Source organism: Xyrauchen texanus, chromosome 40 (genome assembly GCF_025860055.1).
Source record: "Xyrauchen texanus isolate HMW12.3.18 chromosome 40, RBS_HiC_50CHRs, whole genome shotgun sequence".
Lineage (NCBI taxonomy): Eukaryota > Metazoa > Chordata > Actinopteri > Cypriniformes > Catostomidae > Xyrauchen > Xyrauchen texanus.
In genome coordinates this window covers 33,584,244-33,602,589 of record NC_068315.1, presented here as the reverse complement: position 1 = coordinate 33,602,589, position 18,346 = coordinate 33,584,244, and the positions used below count along the sequence as shown (strand labels likewise).

The window sequence follows — 18,346 nt, the reverse complement described above, 5'->3', positions numbered from 1 at the left end:
TATTCGCAGTACGAGAGGTTCCGCAAGCCTCCACGGGATTTTCCCCATTTGAGCTGCTATACGGACGACGCCCACGCGGAGTCCTCGACGTCATCCGTGAAGCGTGGGAGAAGGGACCTTCTAATGCTAAAAATGAAATTCAATACGTTCTTGATCTTCGAGCAAAACTCCACACACTGAGGCAATTAACACAGGAGAATTTGCTCCAGGCTCAAGAACGCCAACGCCGGCTGTATGACAGGGGTGCTCAGCTACGGGAATTTGCACCGGGAGATAAAGTGCTTGTATTACTCCCAACATCGAGCTCTAAATTACTCGCCAAGTGGCAAGGACCCTTTGAGGTCACACGACGAGTAGGGGACCTCGATTATGAAGTTAAACGTACCGATAGAGGGGGCGCACGTCAAATATATCACCTCAACCTCCTGAAATTGTGGAGGGAAGAGGCGGCCTCTGTGACGTTGGCTACGGTAGTTCCGGAGAGGGCGGAGCTCGGACCGGAGGTAAACAAAGCCTGCCATCCTAACACTCCGGTTCCTTGTGGAGACCACCTCTCACCACGCCAACTCACAGAGGTTTCCGAACTACAAAAGGAGTTTGCAGACGTGTTCTCTCCTCTACCGGGCCGCACAGACATCATACAACACCACATTGAGACCGAGCCGGGCGTAGTGGTACGTTGCCACCCTTATCGCTTGCCCGAACATAAAAAGAAAATAGTTCGGGAAGAATTGGATGCGATGCTTGACATGGGAGTAATAGAAGAATCTCACAGCGATTGGTCCAGCCCGGTCATCCTTGTTCCCAAGAGCGACGGGTCTGTACGTTTCTGTGTGGATTATAGAAAAGTCAAAGCTGTGTCTAAATTTGACGCGTACCCAATGCCCCGTGTTGATGAACTGCTCGATCGGTTAGGTACTGCTCGGTTTTATTCGACCTTGGATCTAACGATCTGCACTTGCAACATCTGAGGGCCGTCCGGATGACGCCCCGGCCTGAGTCGGGCGGTGGGGGTATGTGGCAGCGGGGGCGTGGTCAAGCGCCCGTCCGGGAGAGAAAAGCGGTAAGGGCGCTCACACCTGAGCTAAATGATGACCAACACCTGTGTCTGATTTCAGTAACATGAGGAGAGCGGCATAAAAGTGCAGCAGCGACGGAGCATGGGGAGCCCGACAACCCGTCCAAGAAAGACTGCGATACCTATATATATGTATTTAGTAGAAAAATAAAAAGCTTACCCCTTAAGCTGACGCCTGTTTCCGTCCCTTCCTTTGGCGGTTGTCACAGCTACTTAATGCCAATAAGTTAGTATAGGAGTATGAGTAGTTACTGTTTTGCTTGCCACTATTCACTATATGTCAATTAATTGTTGTTGTTTCCTCACCTGGTTCTTCCTGCATGCTCTCCCTTTCCCTTTCTCCTTCTCCATCTCCCTGACTTGGCACTGACAATCATAAACAAATATATTGTAGGCAGGAGAGATGAGGTCAGTTTGTCATGTCACAAAAATGTCATGGAGACCATTTACAGATTCCAAGGATATGATCAAAAGGCACACAGAGGCGTAGCATTTTAAATGTCTTTATTATTATTATTATTGGGCTTAGAAACTTTTTTAAATCACAAATTCCTTTCACAAGAGAAGCTGTATTCTCCATTGAGGGTTTGAAATAAATAAAAAAAAAATAAAAGCAGGGGACCATTGCCTAGATAAGTAATTTGATACAACAACAGATAGCTGGTTTGCATTATCTGTTACTTTAGCTTAACACTTTTCAGAAGAAAAAATAAATAAAAAAACAAGACAGAGGTCATTATGGACTGTCCCTAGTCTCTCACCTGAATCTGTCTTTTTTCTTTTAAAGAACTGTCATATGTCCATTGCACACTGGCAGGCCACACACACACACACACACACACACACACACACACGCACACACACACGCACAAAGAGAGAGAGAGAGAGAGAGTAATGCTAGGAGTTCAGGAGTTAAGCCTGGTTCAGGTTAAATCCTCTGTGTGTGAGGAATGAATAAATACAGCAAAAGAAAAACATTAAACTTTCTTTTATTGTCTAGTTTGATAGTCAGCCACAACTGAAAAATAACAGATATAAATCTAGGAATGAATAACAATTCATTTAAAAAGCCACAGTGAGTGTTTTCACACATACTGGTGGTATACAGTGATATGTTTGTTTTACTCTGGTCCAAACGCCAGGGCTTCATGTTTCCATGACGACTGACCAGAAAAGACGCACGTGATGTCATGTTTACATGACTCCCGATTGTTAAAATGAGAAATTAACGATAAACTTTACCAACAGAGACACACATACGCACTACACAGGTACGCAGTTTATTTGTCGCGCTGCTGTTTTTGTTTCACGCTCTAGCAGTTAATAAACAGAACTGCATGTGTCTTGCGGAAGAACATTGTAACTGGCGCTACATCTCTCCGTTTATGACTATGGACGAGTCACCCAGTGTAATGTTGGAGTAACGAGGCAGACGAGGAGTTACGGATCCAAACGCAGCTGAGGCTTTATTTGAATAAACAGAAGATAAACACAAACAAACAACCCACGATGGGGAAATAAAGCATAAAACAGTTAACTAAAACACGAAGGATCAAACGGAGAACTTGGGCAGGGAACACATACCGGGTTTACACCAAACAACGATCGACAAAGACAGAACAAAGACACGGGGAATAAATACACAAACATAGGATAGGTGGCCAATGAAAGAACAGAACTCAAACAGGATAACAAGGTGATTAACAGAAACCAAAGGCAAATTAACAAGTGCAGGTGTAAACAATGAACAGTGAGCACCAACGCTAACAGAGGGTTATGGAATCAAATACGGGACTAAAGTGACAACTAAAAGAGATAAGAAGGAAAACGAGAGGGCAACAGTGAAACAAGACCGGGTGGACTATGGAGTTAAATAAGGGAACAAAGTGAAAACTAAGAAGTGAAAAAGTGACAAGATGGAAAACAAGAGGGCAACAGAGAGACAAGACAGGGTAATCATTACATAGCCCCCTCCTTAAGGATCGGATTCCAGACGATCAAAACAACAAAAGACGTAAAAAGACCCACAAAGAAAAACCAAAATGAGGGCACCAGGGGCAAACAGACAGAGACAAGTGGGCACATGGGCGGACCGGGGAGTACACTGGGCAGGCAGGAAGTCCACGGGGGCCATTAGGCAGTCCAGGGAGGTGGAGAGGGTAGATAGATAGACCATGGAGGCCGAGAGGGCAGGCAAGCAGTCTATGGGGGTGTGTCAAGGGACCAGGGTCAGGTGGCCGCAGAACAGAGGCCGGTTTAGATGGCCCGGGAGCTGGCCACTTGGCAAGGACAGGGACCGGGTCGGGGGCCTGGGAGGAGGCCACTGGGCAGGGACTGGGTCAGGAGGCCAGGGAAGAGGACTCAGGACAGGAACAGGGGCAGGAGGCCTGGGTGGAGGCCACAGGACGGGAACAGGGTCAGAAGCCCTGGGAGGAGGCCACAAGACAGGGACCGGGTCAGGAGGCCTGGGAGGAGGCCACAGGACAGAGGTCAGCTTCGGTGGCCTGGGAGGTGGTCGTGGGCCAATGGCCGGTTCAGGGGACCTGGGAGGTGTGGCCACTGGGGAGCTGGCGGAGCCGCGTGAGGCAGAGCCAAGGAGGACCTCTGAGGCGGGGCAGTCGAAGACTTGGGTGGCGGCGCCGCAGGAGGCATAGGCAGGGCCGCAGGAGACCCTGGGGGCGGAGCAGAGGCAGGCAGAGCCATGGTGTACCCTGTGGGCAGAGCCGTAGAAGGCTTGGGAGGCGGCGCCGTGGAAGGCTGGAGGCGGAGCCGAGGGAGGTTCTAGAGGCGGAGCCCTAGAAGGCTCTGGAGGCGGAGCCGTAGGAGGCTCGGGGGCGAAGCCCTGGTTAGCTCAGGAGGCGGAGCAGAGGGAGGCTCTGGAGGCTCAGGAGGCGGAGCTGAGGGTGGTGGCGCCGTAGACAGTTCTTGAGGCGGAGGCCTGGAAGGCTCCGGGGACGGAGCTGAGGAAGGCACAGGAGACGGAGCCAAGGAAGGCTCAGGAGACGGAGCCACTGGAGGCTCTGGAGGCGGAGCCGTAGGAGGCTCTGGGGGAGGCTCGGAAGGCAGAGCCGTGGATGGCTCGAGAGGCTTGAGGGGCGGAGCCCTGGAAGGCTCGAGAGGCTTGAGGGGCGGAGCCCTGGAAGGCTCGAGAGGCTTGAGGGGCGGAGCCCTGGAAGGCTCGAGAGGCTTGAGGGGCGGGGCCCTGGGAGGCTCGAGGGGCTGGAGGGGCGGAGCCCTGGGAGGCTCGAGAGGCTTGAGAGGCGGAGCCCTGGGAGGCTTGAGGGGCGGAGCCCTGGGAGGCTCGAGAGGCTTGAGGGGCGGAGCCCTGGAAGGCTCAAGAGGCTTGAGGGGCGGAGCCCTGGGAGGCTCGAGAGGCTTGAGGGGCGGAGCCCTGGGAGGCTCGAGAGGCTTGAGAGGCAGAGCCCAGGGAGGCTCGAGAGGCTTGAGAGGCGGAGCCCTGGGAGGCTCGAGAGGCTTGAGAGGCGGAGCCCTGGGAGGCTCGAGAGGCTTGAGAGACGGCGCCCTGGGAGGCTCGAGAGGCGGAGCTCCGGAAGGCCCGAGAGGCTTGAGAGGCGGAGCTCCGGAAGGCCCGAGAGGCTTGAGGGGCGGAGCCCTGGAAGGCTCGAGAGGCTTGAGGGGCAGAGCCCTGGAAGGCTCGAGAGGCTCGAGAGGCGGAGCCGTAGGAGGCTCAAGAGGCGGAACCGTCAGAGGCTTGAGTGGATCGAGAGGCGGAGCAATCGGAGGCTCTGGAGGCGGAGCCGTAGGAGGCCCCGTAGGCGGAGTTGCAGGAGGCTCGAGAGGCTCTGGGGGTGGAGCCGTAGGAGGCTTAGGGGGCGGAGCCCTGGTAGGCTCGAGAGGTTCAGGAGGTGGAGCCCTGGGAGGCTCGAGAGGCTTGAGGGGCGGACCCCTGGTAGGTTCGAGAGGCGGAGTCCTGGAAGACTCAAGAGGCTCGAGAGGCGGAGCTCTGGAAGGCTCGGGAAACTCGGGAGGCGGAGCTCTGGAAAGCTCGGGAAACTCGGATGGCTGAGCTCTGGAAAGCTCGGGAAACTCGGATGGCTGAGCTCTGGAAAGCTCGGGAAACTCGGATGGCTGAGCTCTGGAAAGCTCGGGAAACTCGGATGGCTGAGCTCTGGAAAGCTCGGGAGGAGGAGCCCTGGAAGGCTTGAGAGGCGCTGGCTCTTGGACGGTCACGGCCATTGGCACTGGCACTGGCACTGGCTCTTGGACGGTCATGGCTACTGGCACTGGCTCTTGGACGGTCAAGGCTACTGGCACTGGCTCTTGGACGGTCGTGGCTACTGGCACCTGCTCGGGGACGGTCGTGGCTTTGGGCACTGGCTCTTGGACGATCGGGGCCACAGGCGCTGGCTCAGGGACGGTCGAGGCTACAGGCGCTGGCTCAGGGACGGTCGAGGCTACAGGCGCTGGCTCAGGGACGGTCGAGGCTACAGGCGCTGGCTCAGGGACGGTCGAGGCTACAGGCGCTGGCTCAGGGACGGTCGAGGCTACAGGCGCTGGCTCATTGACGTCTGAGGCTTGCGGCACTGGCTCATTGACGTTTGAGGCTTGCGGCACTGGCTCATTGATGTTTGAGGCTTGCGGCACTGGCTCATTGACGTTTGGGGCTTGCGGCACTGGCTCATTGACGTTTGAGGCTTGCGGCACTGGCTCATTGACGTTTGAGGCTTGCGGCACTGGCTCATTGACGTTTGGGGCTTGCGGCACTGGCTCATTGACGTTTGGGGCTTGCGGCACTGGCTCATTGACGTCTGAGGCTACAGGCTCTGGCTGGGTTACCGTGGTTGGCGAGGATTCGGGCTCGCTCACAGTGACATGCGGGGGCTCTAGCTCGCTCACCGTGACATGCGTGGGCTCTAGCTCGCTCACCGTGACATGCGGGGGCTCTAGCTCGCTCACCGTGACATGCGGGGGCTCTAGCTCGCTCACCGTGACATGCGGGGGCTCTAGCTCGCTCACCGTGACATGCGTGGGCTCAGGCTCGCAGACCGGGGTTGGTGCGGGCCGGGAGGCGGATGCCCGTCTTCTTTCCCTCCTCCGGGCAGACGCAGTGGGCCGCGCTGGCTCATGGAAGGCGACCGGCGTGGGGGCAGGCTCGCTGATAGGTGGGGCTGGTGTGACAGGGTGCGGTGAGCTGCACGCTAGTAGGGTCATCTCCAGGTAGTCGCGGAGAGTGCTGCCGGGCGTTGCCTGTGGCACCTGCTCCCTCAGCGAGGGATTTAAGCTATCCCTGAAGAAGACCATCAGCGCAGAGTCCGGGAAGTCAGTAGCGTTGGCCAGGAGGAGGAAGTAGCGAGCGTGGTCTACGAGCGGGTAGTGCTCTTGCTGCAAATTGAGCAGCCGACATTTGGCTCGGATAGCTGCTGGATCCATGTGCGGTCGATCGTTCTGTAATGTTGGAGTAACGAGGCAGACGAGGAGTTACGGATCCAAACGCAGCTGAGGCTTTATTTGAATAAACAGAAGATAAACACAAACAAACAACCCACGATGGGGAAATAAAGCATAAAACAGTTAACTAAAACACGAAGGATCAAACGGAGAACTTGGGCAGGGAACACATACCGGGTTTACACCAAACAACGATCGACAAAGACAGAACAAAGACACGGGGAATAAATACACAAACATAGGATAGGTGGCCAATGAAAGAACAGAACTCAAACAGGATAACAAGGTGATTAACAGAAACCAAAGGCAAATTAACAAGTGCAGGTGTAAACAATGAACAGTGAGCACGAACGCTAACAGAGGGTTATGGAATCAAATACGGGACTAAAGTGACAACTAAAAGAGATAAGAAGGAAAACGAGAGGGCAACAGTGAAACAAGACCGGGTGGACTATGGAGTTAAATAAGGGAACAAAGTGAAAACTAAGAAGTGAAAAAGTGACAAGATGGAAAACAAGAGGGCAACAGAGAGACAAGACAGGGTAATCATTACACCCAGGTGCTGTGCTTCTCCACAGCGGCGGCGACCCGCTGGACTAAAATAGTCTGAAAATAAACACTTATTATAGGTGTACCATGGTGATTCAGGATACTGACTCCAGTACTCACCGATATGGTTTCGGAAACGGAACAACTCTAGGTAAAAGGAAAGAAGTGTGAGACACAGCTTTGGAGCAACTTAGTTGATTCACAACACTACATAACGGGTTCTCACTCTGCGTGTGTTTCGCGCTGGATGACGGTCGTGCTGAGCAGTGCAGGTACAGAGGAGAAGTAGAAGAAGAGAAGAGGATGATACCATTTGCTAGGCGGGGGTGTTTTCATTTTCATCCTTAACACATACATTTTAAACCACAAACTACGGAGTATGTTTTGGACATTTTCATCCTTAACACATACATTTTGCTCACTACCTTGTCAAACCTTGTCAAAGATGAACAAAATTTTTAGAATAACAACATTTCTTACTCCAAGTTTTAGGGGTGCTGATCTCCTTCTTAGGGGAGCTGAAGCACCCCTAAAAAGGGGCTAGACTCGCCCTTGGACTTCATCTATTAAAACATGAACAAATACCTGTTTATAATGTTGTTAACTAAAAATGTATCATTTATCAAGTCTTTTGACCATTAAAGGCAAGAATGTGATGAGAAGATTTGATTGAACTAAACTGGCAAGCCTGGAGAAACTAGTACAAACTTGTAGAGTAGGATTTCCTGAAATCCTTAAAAAAGTAGTAGCCTTAGGTTAAGTGATGGATGGTTACTCAGTGTGGTATGTAATAGATAGAGAATGACTACTCCCATTGTAATTAAAAAATTGATCATGGTTTCCAGAATCTGATAGTTATTGCATTTATATTATTTTTGCAAATTAGAATAAATAAATACACCTTTGTAAACATTTATCTATAATTATCTATAAATATATTAGATAATAGTGTGTGTATAATATTATTACTATCTGATACCGTCACTGTACCATAGTCCTGCCACAGTCAGCTGATGATAGAGGGACTGATCTGAATTCCTTAAATGTTATTACCAATGGCTAACTGTTATTGCAATGTTGGTACATTAACTAAAGTATTTGTAAACTGAGGGTGGACTGAGTGCCACGTCCTTTCCCCTCCCCCCGTGTATGAGCCGATTTCTGCACTGGAGTCAAACACTGCTACTTTATTATTACTACACCATAGTAACTTCTCACTAAATTGAAACAGCCCAAAACTTGGTTCTTTACATACTCAGAACAGAAATACAGAGCCCAAACATATGCGTTAACGTCAATTGTAATAACAAAGAAACTAAAGAATATGTTGGGATATATTTGTGTAAAAAACAAACAAACAAAAAAAACGATAGTGTATTTTACATGCGTACACGGAGGTTGATATCATAAGCCAACTCTGTGTAGAACGATTCATATTTCATAATCGCAGCGTTATTGATTGAATCAGAACGCGAGATGATTTTCAATAGCGACTAGTGAAATCTACAATACCAAATCCAAGAAAAAAAAATATAGATTTAATACAAGGAAACTTATTGAAAACCGTCGTTTTACCACAAAATACAAGCAGCGAGCTACGGCAGCACACGAAACGGGAAAACTGGAAATATGTGGGAAATTTCTAGTCTCTTGAGTTCGTGTGCATGATAGTGCTAGTTTGCGATGGTCTGTAAACATGTTTACTTGAAGGCATAATGAGTAGGTCAACTTACCGTTCCTTCCTGAATTTCAGTCGCAGCAAAATGTTGATAAAATCGATTAATTGCGACTCTCTGCTTCTATCCTCAGCCGCTCGTCTGATTTTATAAAGCTGTACATTTCACAGCAGCTGAACTGTGAAAAGAGCTACAGAAGAAACTGTTTGTTCTGTGCTGTAGTGCCATCTGCTGCTCACACAGTGGAAAATGCGCCACAGTCACATCACAGCAACACAAACACATGCATGACGAACAACACGTGTTTTATTATTTGCATTGTGATCCAGTTGTGAAATATTTAAATATATATAGCCATTATATTTAGATAACTGTTTAATAAGTATGAACTGTGTGGGAAGGAGAGGAACGTTTAAAATCTAATCACAGTTTATTATCTAATGCACAACAAGTATGATGCTGTAATTGCAAAAATGATGGTATCAGATGTAATGGTTATAACCATTACCATCTGATACCATCATTTTTGCAATTTTATTTGCAATATTTGACATTCTACCAGAAACGTACAATTCCACTTTGAAAAATCTTGATGGAAAAAAGATAGAATTCTTGAAATCTGAACATTGAGTCACATGGAAGACATGTTAAACTATGAGAAACACACATCATGCCATCTCAGCATGTTTTTATGCTTGAATAAATTACATTGATATATGCATTTCACACCTAAATTGTCAGGCCCTGTCACAGACAAATTTATATATGTTAGATATATACATTTACATAGGAGATTTTACAAACATTACAAACATGTAATGGTGGATAAGTACCCCCACCTTTATCTACAGTTAGAAAGATCTATTCATCAATATTTTCTCAAATAATGAATTGTTATATCATAATATTTTGTGTGACAGGACTGACTGTGGCGTGACAGGGCTGACAGTGTTGTGACAGGACTGACTGCAGGAAAAGATATGTTTGTTTTCTTTAAGTATTTGTAAACATTCCTATTTTAATTTCTTATTAAATTTTAATGTTAATGTAATATTAGACTAATACGTTAAAGTTCAGCCAATTACATATAACAAGGACCTAATTCATTAGAATATGACTGACTGTGATATATTCTCAGTTACCTTTTGTTTGTGTACTTTTATTTTGAAATTTCTTGTTAAAGTTCCTGTTCCCCAGTCGTGTTCATGTGTCCTTTTTTCCCTCCATGTTTATGTGTCTGGTTTTCATTGGTTCATTGTTTGATTACTTTGATGCAGTTCTAGTTTGTCATTGGTTGTTATCTTGTTTTAGAGTTCTGTTTGTTCATTGGCCTTTGTTATCCATGTCTTGTGTATTTAAACCCTCATGTTTGCCTTTGTCATTTGTCAGGTATTGTTCATGTAACCTTGTTGTTTTTGCCAAAGTTTAGTATAGCCAGCTTGCTTGTAACCTTGTTTTGTTCCAGCATAGCCTTAGTCATAGTTATTTCATGTCATGTATAGTTTTGTCATATTTAGTTAGGTCCATGGTTTCTTGTTTTTGTTACTCACATTTATAGTTGGGGATACTGGTTTCCACACTTTAAGAATAAACTGCACTTGGGTTCATCTTCGTCTCTGCCTGTTTTGTCAACATCGTTACACTGACAACTGATTGAGACCAAACTTCATTTTTTTTTATTAAATATTTATTTAACGATATTTCGATATAAAAACATATTTTATTCAACAATTTAATAAAACTAAAAATGCATTTAACAACAACATGACCAGATACAGTAATGGTACAAACACAGGAGTAAACACAAAAACTACTTTTTTGCACACATGTGTAATAACCATAACAAACATACATTTCAAGAGAATTATTTTCTAATCCTCCAGCAAGCTTTGCCCAAATGTCCCTTTGGATCTCATGATGAAGTGTGGTTACAGGCTGAGGAGGTGGAATGAAACAAATGACATCCTCGAATACATACAGATCATATCTTCTCTGGTGGGCTAGAAGAATCGGTTCTCTCCCACATGGTGCATGCATCTCACCTGAACCTCATCAATGCAGGTGATAATGCCTGTGTAGAGGTCTCCATCATATTTTATGACACACCACTTTTGAATGACTTCTGGACCCCATTCAATCTCTTCTGATATTGGTGTGCTTGGTGAGTTGAAGCTGAATGCCTTTTGTGTTATAACACGTGCACTGTAGAATCTTGTGTACAGTGCACATACAGCTTACATCCCGGTACAACATCTGCCCAGGAGAGGTAGTGACAACCTGATGTATTCTCATTGTTGATGGGACTTGTAGGATGCTGTCTGGCATGCCCTTCATTGCCTTGTCAATGGATGCTTCACTTATGTAGAACAGTTTCAGAGTGGTGCCTGTGTGCAACAGAACACCTCCAACCCCATCATGGCCTCAAATAAATTCCATTTCCAGCTTGGAATCCCTTTTTGTAGAGGAGGGAGGTGAAAAGGTAGAAGTTCCCCTTCTGGCGGTACTGCATACAAGGTCCATCACTGAGTAAATGGACCACTTTGACAGCAGGGAAGAAGTTCATGACATAGGACAGAATGGGGCTTAGATGTTCCCATATGGCTGGCCCCTTTAGACATGATGGTGAGATGGTGCCGAAGCACACTGTCTCAGCATCTGGTCCTATATATAAAACTCCAGTGTGCAGCGTTGCTTGCTCATGGGATGCACAAAAGTGCACTGCCTGGATCTCAGATGCATATTTACATATGTAATTCTCAGAGAAGTCCACATGAAGATACATTCATTCTCAGTCAGGTTCCTCTTCAGTTCCCAGCAGGATCTGTACTGTTGTCTAAATTTGAGTGTATGGTGTTTGAATTTCAAAAGCATGCAGTTGAAGTGCTCGATGAGATCATCTAGCATGATCTCAACCTTCTTTTTCACTGTCTTCTTGAAAGTTGTTTCAATGTTGTCCTTTGTTTGTCCTTTTGTGTCCTCTGTGACCCACTGCATGTATTCCACCCAGGTGGAGCCTTCATACTCCCTGAGCAATGGTAAGTCCTTGCTTTGCAGTTCCCACAGTCATTATACATGCAGTCTTTGTTGTTTTGATCACAACAGATCTCTGACATCAACGTTTCCAGTTCAGGGGTGCTGAGAAACTTCATGCTGTTAAGCTTTTGAGCTACAAAGCCCAGGTTCTCATGTAATTTGCACAAGCACGTTTCCCTAACAGAAAGCGGCCGAAGTCTGCAAAACTGAGAATAGGAAACTGATTTCCTTGTATTCTCTGCCAAGTATTTCTTGTGCAGGTTCTTTAGGGTGTCCACAAGGAATCTCTTTTGTATCCTGATTTTGGCTTGTGTTACGGTCTGCTTTTTCCCATTGTCACACGGCTTACTTAATCTCTGGTGTAAAAGGCTCTTACATTGTTTTTGAATTCCTCTTCCATGCGGACACATTTCTTTCTTGAGAAGGAGTATGGATTCCCTCCCACTGACTTCCATCTCCTTCAGGTAAAGCCAAGGGTACTTTGGGCATATTTCTGTAGCCTGTATTTCTTCACAATCATCCCTGTCTTTCTTGTTTTTCCTGACTATTACCTGCTTGTTGAATGTGTTGATGTAAAAAAAAAAGGTCCTTAAATGGTTCTTTGCAGCACTTTAGGTTCCACAAAGAACCTTGTTCTTATCAAGAACCATTTTTAATGATGTAGGGTTTTTAATTTGAGTTACATGGTTCTTTGGAGATTAAAAATGTTCTTTATGTTTCAGTATAGGTTCTTCAGTTTAGTGTATGATTCTCTGAATCCCTCTCATTGCCTAACTGGCCAGGCCCTCTACTGGTAACCACCTCACCGGCTACATTCTTCCCCCCAGAAATAAATCGGCGACCCGCTGATGAACTAACAAAAAAAACTGCCCTCATCACTAAAAACAACATTAACTCTATTCCCAGGCCTCCAACTCCTCTCTAACTATTGGTGCAGCTACTCTTCTAGGTAATCAATGAGGATTTGAGTGCTGGCCAACTGTACTTCTTTTAGAAATCCTTAGCCCTAAGGGTCGGACCTCTGATACTGGGTGACCCTCCAGGGCACCACCCTCTACTGTACTAGGAGACAAATCACAATCACCGTGCAATAATACACACGAGGCTGAGTCACTATCGGAATCAGTAGTAGACCCACTACTCAAGCTAGCCGGTCTATCAGACACCGCAGAGTCTACATCACTTAATACAGGGTCAACAAATGTCTTACGCATTTCCATCCGATGTACCTGCTTCACAGGCCCTACCTGAGACACTGGAGCCACCGAGTACACAACCCCCTGCTCTCCTGGTTCACAAACCACCTTATACAAGCAGGAGTCATACACATCCTGGATTTTATTTCGTCCCCGATGATGGTTTCTAAGGTAGACCAACTCACCCTCTCTAAAACCCTGGTCATTTACCTTACCCTCATATCGTCTATTACGACGAGCGACCTTGTCTCTCAATCTCTCCTGTACCTCCCCATATGCTGCGCGAAGCCTACCTTGGTGTTCCACAATCCACTGTTCAGGCGTCTCTGTGGTTACTTCCAACTGATTATTTAACAAAAAATCAACTGGTAATTTGGGCTCACAACCAAACATTACAAAATATGGGCTCATACCAGTAGAATAATGCACTGTGGTGTTATAAGCATAGACAAGCTGTGGCAGATGTTGAGGCCAACGCTTCTTTTTCTCTGGGGGCAACGTCCGCAACAAATCATGGAGAGTCTGATTAAAATGTTCGCACTGCCCATTACCCTGCGGATGGTACAGGGTATTGCGACTTTTCTGTACACCGTAAACCTTACATAACTGGCTAATAAGGTTACTTTCAAAATTCTGTCCCTGGTCTGAATGCAGACGACAAGGGACCCCAAACAAGTGAAACCAATGGCGGACCAAAACCTCTGCCACAGTGCTTGCTCACCGATCCCGAGTGGGGATGGCCTGAGTGAACTTAGAGAAAACATCAGTGAGCACCAAAACATTCTCCCTCCCATCACTTGCCGGCTCCAACACCGTAAAATCAACCGCTAATGCTTGTAGCATTCCCATAAAAGACCTCACCTTTGGCTGAACCGCTTTAGCAATAATACACCGCTGACACTCCCGACACCACTGCTCCACATCTCTCACCATTCCTGGCCAGTAACACCGACGCTTCACCAATTCTACAGTTCGATCTTTCCCTTGATTTCCGTGGCCATCATTCAAACTACTAAACATCTCCCTTTGAAGTTTTAGCTGATAGATCTCTCGGTGACCACCATAAGCTAAACGATAGAGACATCCCTCCTTCTCCCACGATCGGTCCCACTGCCTAGCCAGATCTTTTACAGCCACATCATCCACATCAATTAATTCAGAAGAACGTAAACTGCTGCCCGCACACCAGGCCTTCATAATAGGGCCAGTAACCGGATCTGCCCTCTGCAAACAAGAAAGATCTACCTGCTGTGAACATCCAGGGAATGCAGCAATTTCATTGACACTCACCACTGCACACCCTGGAGCTCGCCCCCTCAACTGCTGCCGTAAAACTTGAGGAACTTCTGTTCCTGGAAACACATCATTCATGGCCTGTTGAGACAGTGCATCAGCATTCTGATTAACTCTTCCAGGGCGGAACTTAATAACAAAATTGTAAGTAGCCAACTGTGATAACCATTGCTGCTCTTGATTTTTATTTTAATAAAACAAATAATATATTTTATTATTATTTACTTATCTCTACATTTGTGCTGTGTTTTGGTGGATATGTGGTACTTTTTTTTAATGTATGTTTTTATACACTTTTTACCTCAAAATTACTAAACAACGGCATTAGTTTACATGTAAAATATAACATTTTATTAGAAAAACTTGTTTGGAATGGAATAAAAAAAAATAAATCTTGTTTTTATATTTTATATTTTTGTGCTTTTTAATGCGTCTGTAATCTGAACTAGTGGTTTTGAAATATTTTTATGCAATATCGGATATTTGGATTTGGATTATTCCAATTATATTGGAATTGACAGTTGTCCTCATCAGTATTCCAAAGTAAAATCCCCTCATAATCACATCCGACGGAAACACAGAGAGAGAGAGAGAGAGAGAGAGACACCATTATAGAAACTGAGCTTGATACACCTCCGAGCTGTTCTTCAGTCCCAGAGGAAAGTACTGAATCTACAAACATTACTGTTGGCAGTGTTGTTGACAATCTTATAAAGTCAGTGCACTTTTCTGTTTAACGCTTGGGAGCCATGTAATTCCAAGATCTGTGCATGGAACAGTCATTAGTGATGTAAAGGCACTTTTTAATTATTTTCATATAGAGTTATAAAGAACTTTTGGCACTGTATCTTGAAAAGGTAAACGTTGACCTCAACAATCCAGAGTGGTCACTTTTAACACAATCTAATTTGCTGGAGCACTTCTTTAGTGCTGTGAGTGGTACCTATCAACTTGACAAATATTGCGATGACAAACTTTCTCTTATTGAGCCTGTGGAATACACTCTAGGTGAAGACTCCTCTGGAACAAAGGACACATTTCAGTATATTTGTCACGATTCCCTTGTTGTCTGACCTGGGTTTCACTTGTCTTTGTTTAAAACTACACTTCCCATGATCCCCGGCCCTCATCACTGCCAGCCCTGTGTCATTGTGCTCACCTGATTGTCGTTTGTCATCATCATGTCTCCAGTGTATATAACCCTGTTTGTTCTCCATTCCCTTGTCTGTGTGGACGCCTGTTTCTGTGCTCTTTGTATGTTTATCCTGCCTGTTAAACCTTTGAATGTTTTCCGTGTTTTTTGTTTTATTTCCCCATTGCGGGTATTTCCTTTGTTCTGGTTTTGTCTGTTTAGTTTTCACCCTATCTAATAAAGAAACACTGCAAGTAGATCCTCGCCCCACGTCTGCCTTCATCTACATCCTTAACAGAACGATCGACCCAAAATGGATCTAGCGGTGTTCCTCAAGGAGCTAACACAGGCGGACTTCTCTGTTCGGGAGTTCACCCACTTCTTCGCCAGCGTGGCCAGTTACACCGGCTGGGATGACAATACCCTGAAGGAGGCGTATCAGTTCGGTGTACCCAAACACCGATGGTGGGAGTTACCGGAGACCGGAGACTACACCTGGCAAGAGTATGTGGAACTCGTCGTGGAGGAATTTGCTGCCGGGGAACCACATCTCTTGATCCCGGCTCCCGCCTCTGGGCTTTCCTCGCCAGCCACGGTGAGTGAGCCAACCCCCACGCCTGCCGTGGTCAACATATCAGCGCTGCCAACTTCGTCCGCCCGGAGGAGGAGGAGAAGAGGGAAGGGTTCTGCTCTAAAGCCTCCGTCTTCCACGGCTCCGCCCCAGAACCTCCCGTGGCTCTGCCTTCTATGTCTGACAAACCCGAGCCCATGCATACCACGGCCAACAAGCCAGCGCCTGTAGCCTCGAACGTCAGTGAGCCAGCGCCTGTAGCCTCGAACGTCAGTGAGCCAGCGCCTGTAGCCTCGACCGTCCCAGAGCCAGCGCCTGTAGCCATGACCGTCCAAGAGCCAGCGCATCTCGAGCCTTCCAGGGCTCTGCCTCCCGAACCTCCCAGGGCTCCGCCTCCCGAGCCTTCTAGGGTTCCGCCTCCTGAGCCTCCCAGGGCTCCTCCTCTCGAGCCTCCCGAGCCTCCCAGGGCTCCGCCTCTCAAGTCTACCGAGCCTCCCAGGGCTCCGCCTCCCGAGCCTCCCAGGGCTCCACCTCCCGAGCCTCCCAGGGCTCCGCCTCCCGAGCCTTCCAGGGCTCTGCCTCTCAAGTCTGTCAAGCCACCCAGGGCTCCGCCTCTCAAGCCTTCCAGGGCTCCGCCTCTCAAGATTCTCGAGCCACACAGGGCTCCGCCTCCCGAGCCTCCCAGGGCTCCGCCTCCCGAGCCTCCCAGGGCTCCGTCTCTCGAGCCTCCTAGGGCTCCGCCTCCCGAGCCTCCCAGGGCTCCACCTCTCAAGCCTCTCAAGCCACCCAGGGCTCCACCTCTCGAGCCTTCCAGGGCTCCGCCTCTCAAGATTCTCGAGCCACACAGGGCTCTGCCTCTCGAGCCTTCCGAGTCTTCCAGGGCTCCTCGTCCCGAGCCTTCCAGGGCTCCACCTCTCAAGTCTCTCGGGCCTTCCAGGGCTCCGCCTCTCGGGCCTTCCAGGGCTCCGCCTCTCAAGTCTCTCGAGCCTTCCAGGGCTCCGCCTCTCGGACCTTCCAGGGCTCCGCCTCTCGAGCCTTCCAGGGCTCCGCCTCTCGAGCCTTCCAGGGCTCCGCCTCTGGACCTTCCAGGGCTCCCTCTCGAGCCTCCCAGGGCTCCTCCTCTCGAGCCTTCTAGGGCTCTGCCTCCCGAACCTCCCAGGGCTCCTCCTCTCAAGTCTCTCGAGCCTTCCAGGGCTCCGCCTCCCGAGCCTCCCAGGGCTCCGCCTCTCAAGTCTATCGAGCCTCCCAGGGCTCCGCCTCCCGAGCCTCCAAGGGCTCTGCCTCTCAAGTCTCTCGAGCCACACAGGGCTCCGCCTCTCGAGCCACACAGGGCTCCGCCTCTCGAGCCACACAGGGCTCCGCCTCTCGAGCCTCCCAGGGCTCCGCCTCTCGAGCCTCCCAGGGCTCCGCCTCTCGAGCCTCGAGTCTTCCAGGGCTCCTCCTCTCAAGTCTCTTGAGCCACCCAGGGCTCCGCCCCCAGAGTCTCCTACGGCTCCGCCTCCCGAGCAGCCTGAACCTCCGGAGCCTCCAACGGCTCCGCCTCCCGAGCACCCTGAGCCTACCGAGCCTCCTACGGCTCCGCCTCCAGAGCCTCCCTCTGCTCTGCCTCCTGAGCCTCCCGAGCCTCCCTCTGCTCTGCCTCCTGAGGCTCCCATGGCTCCGCCCCCTGAGCCTCCAGAGCCTTCCAGGTCTTCGCTTCTAGAGCCTCCTACGGCGCTACCTCCCTCGGCTCCGCCTCCAGAGCCTTCCAGGTCTCCGCCTCCAGAGCCTCCTACGGCGCCATCTCCCTCGGCTCTGCGTCCAGAGCCTCCTACGGCTCCGCCTCCAGAGCCTTCCAGGTCTCCGCCTCTAGAGCCTCCCACCTCCCACCTCCTTCGGCTCTGTCACGATTCCCTTGTTGTCTGTCCCGTGTTTTCTGTTTCACTGATCACGTTCCATGTCACGTTTTCTGTGTTGTCCGCCCTGTGTTTCACTTGTCTATTGTCATGCACTACATTTCCCATAGTTCCCTGCCTTCATCACTGCCCATGCACTTCATTGTTCTCACCTGTATGTTGTTTAGTCATTAGTGTGTCTGTGTATTTAAACCCTGTTTGTTCCTCTATCCCTTGTCGTTCATTTAGGTTTGTAGATGGTATGTGTATGTAGATGTTTTTGTTATCTTTACCACCCGTGGATGTTTCCCAGCCTGTGTTCTTCTTTTATGTCTTTCATGTTTTTGTTTTATTTTCCCATTGTGGACATTTGATTTGTTCCAGTGTTTGTCTAGTTATTTTTAAAACAATAAAACCTAAACGCACTTAGATCCAAACCCCTCGTCTGACCTCGTCTGCCTTCCTGCTCAGCATAACAATATTCCCATACTGGATATTTTTAATCTATTTTTAAGGGTCTTTTATCATCAACTGA

General features: G+C 48.4%; 1 protein-coding gene across 3 annotated transcripts in view; it reads right to left on the bottom strand.

Moving 5' to 3' along the window:
• Positions 1 to 8,903, bottom strand: part of p4ha1a (prolyl 4-hydroxylase, alpha polypeptide I a) — a 130,949-nt gene extending 122,046 nt beyond the window's left edge. For all 3 annotated transcript variants that reach the window (XM_052113074.1, XM_052113072.1, XM_052113073.1), the window contains exon 1: positions 8,770 to 8,903. The gene's annotated coding sequence lies outside the window, so the exon portion shown is untranslated. The remainder of the gene's footprint in view (positions 1 to 8,769) is intronic.
• Between the last annotated feature and the right edge of the window lie 9,443 nt (positions 8,904 to 18,346).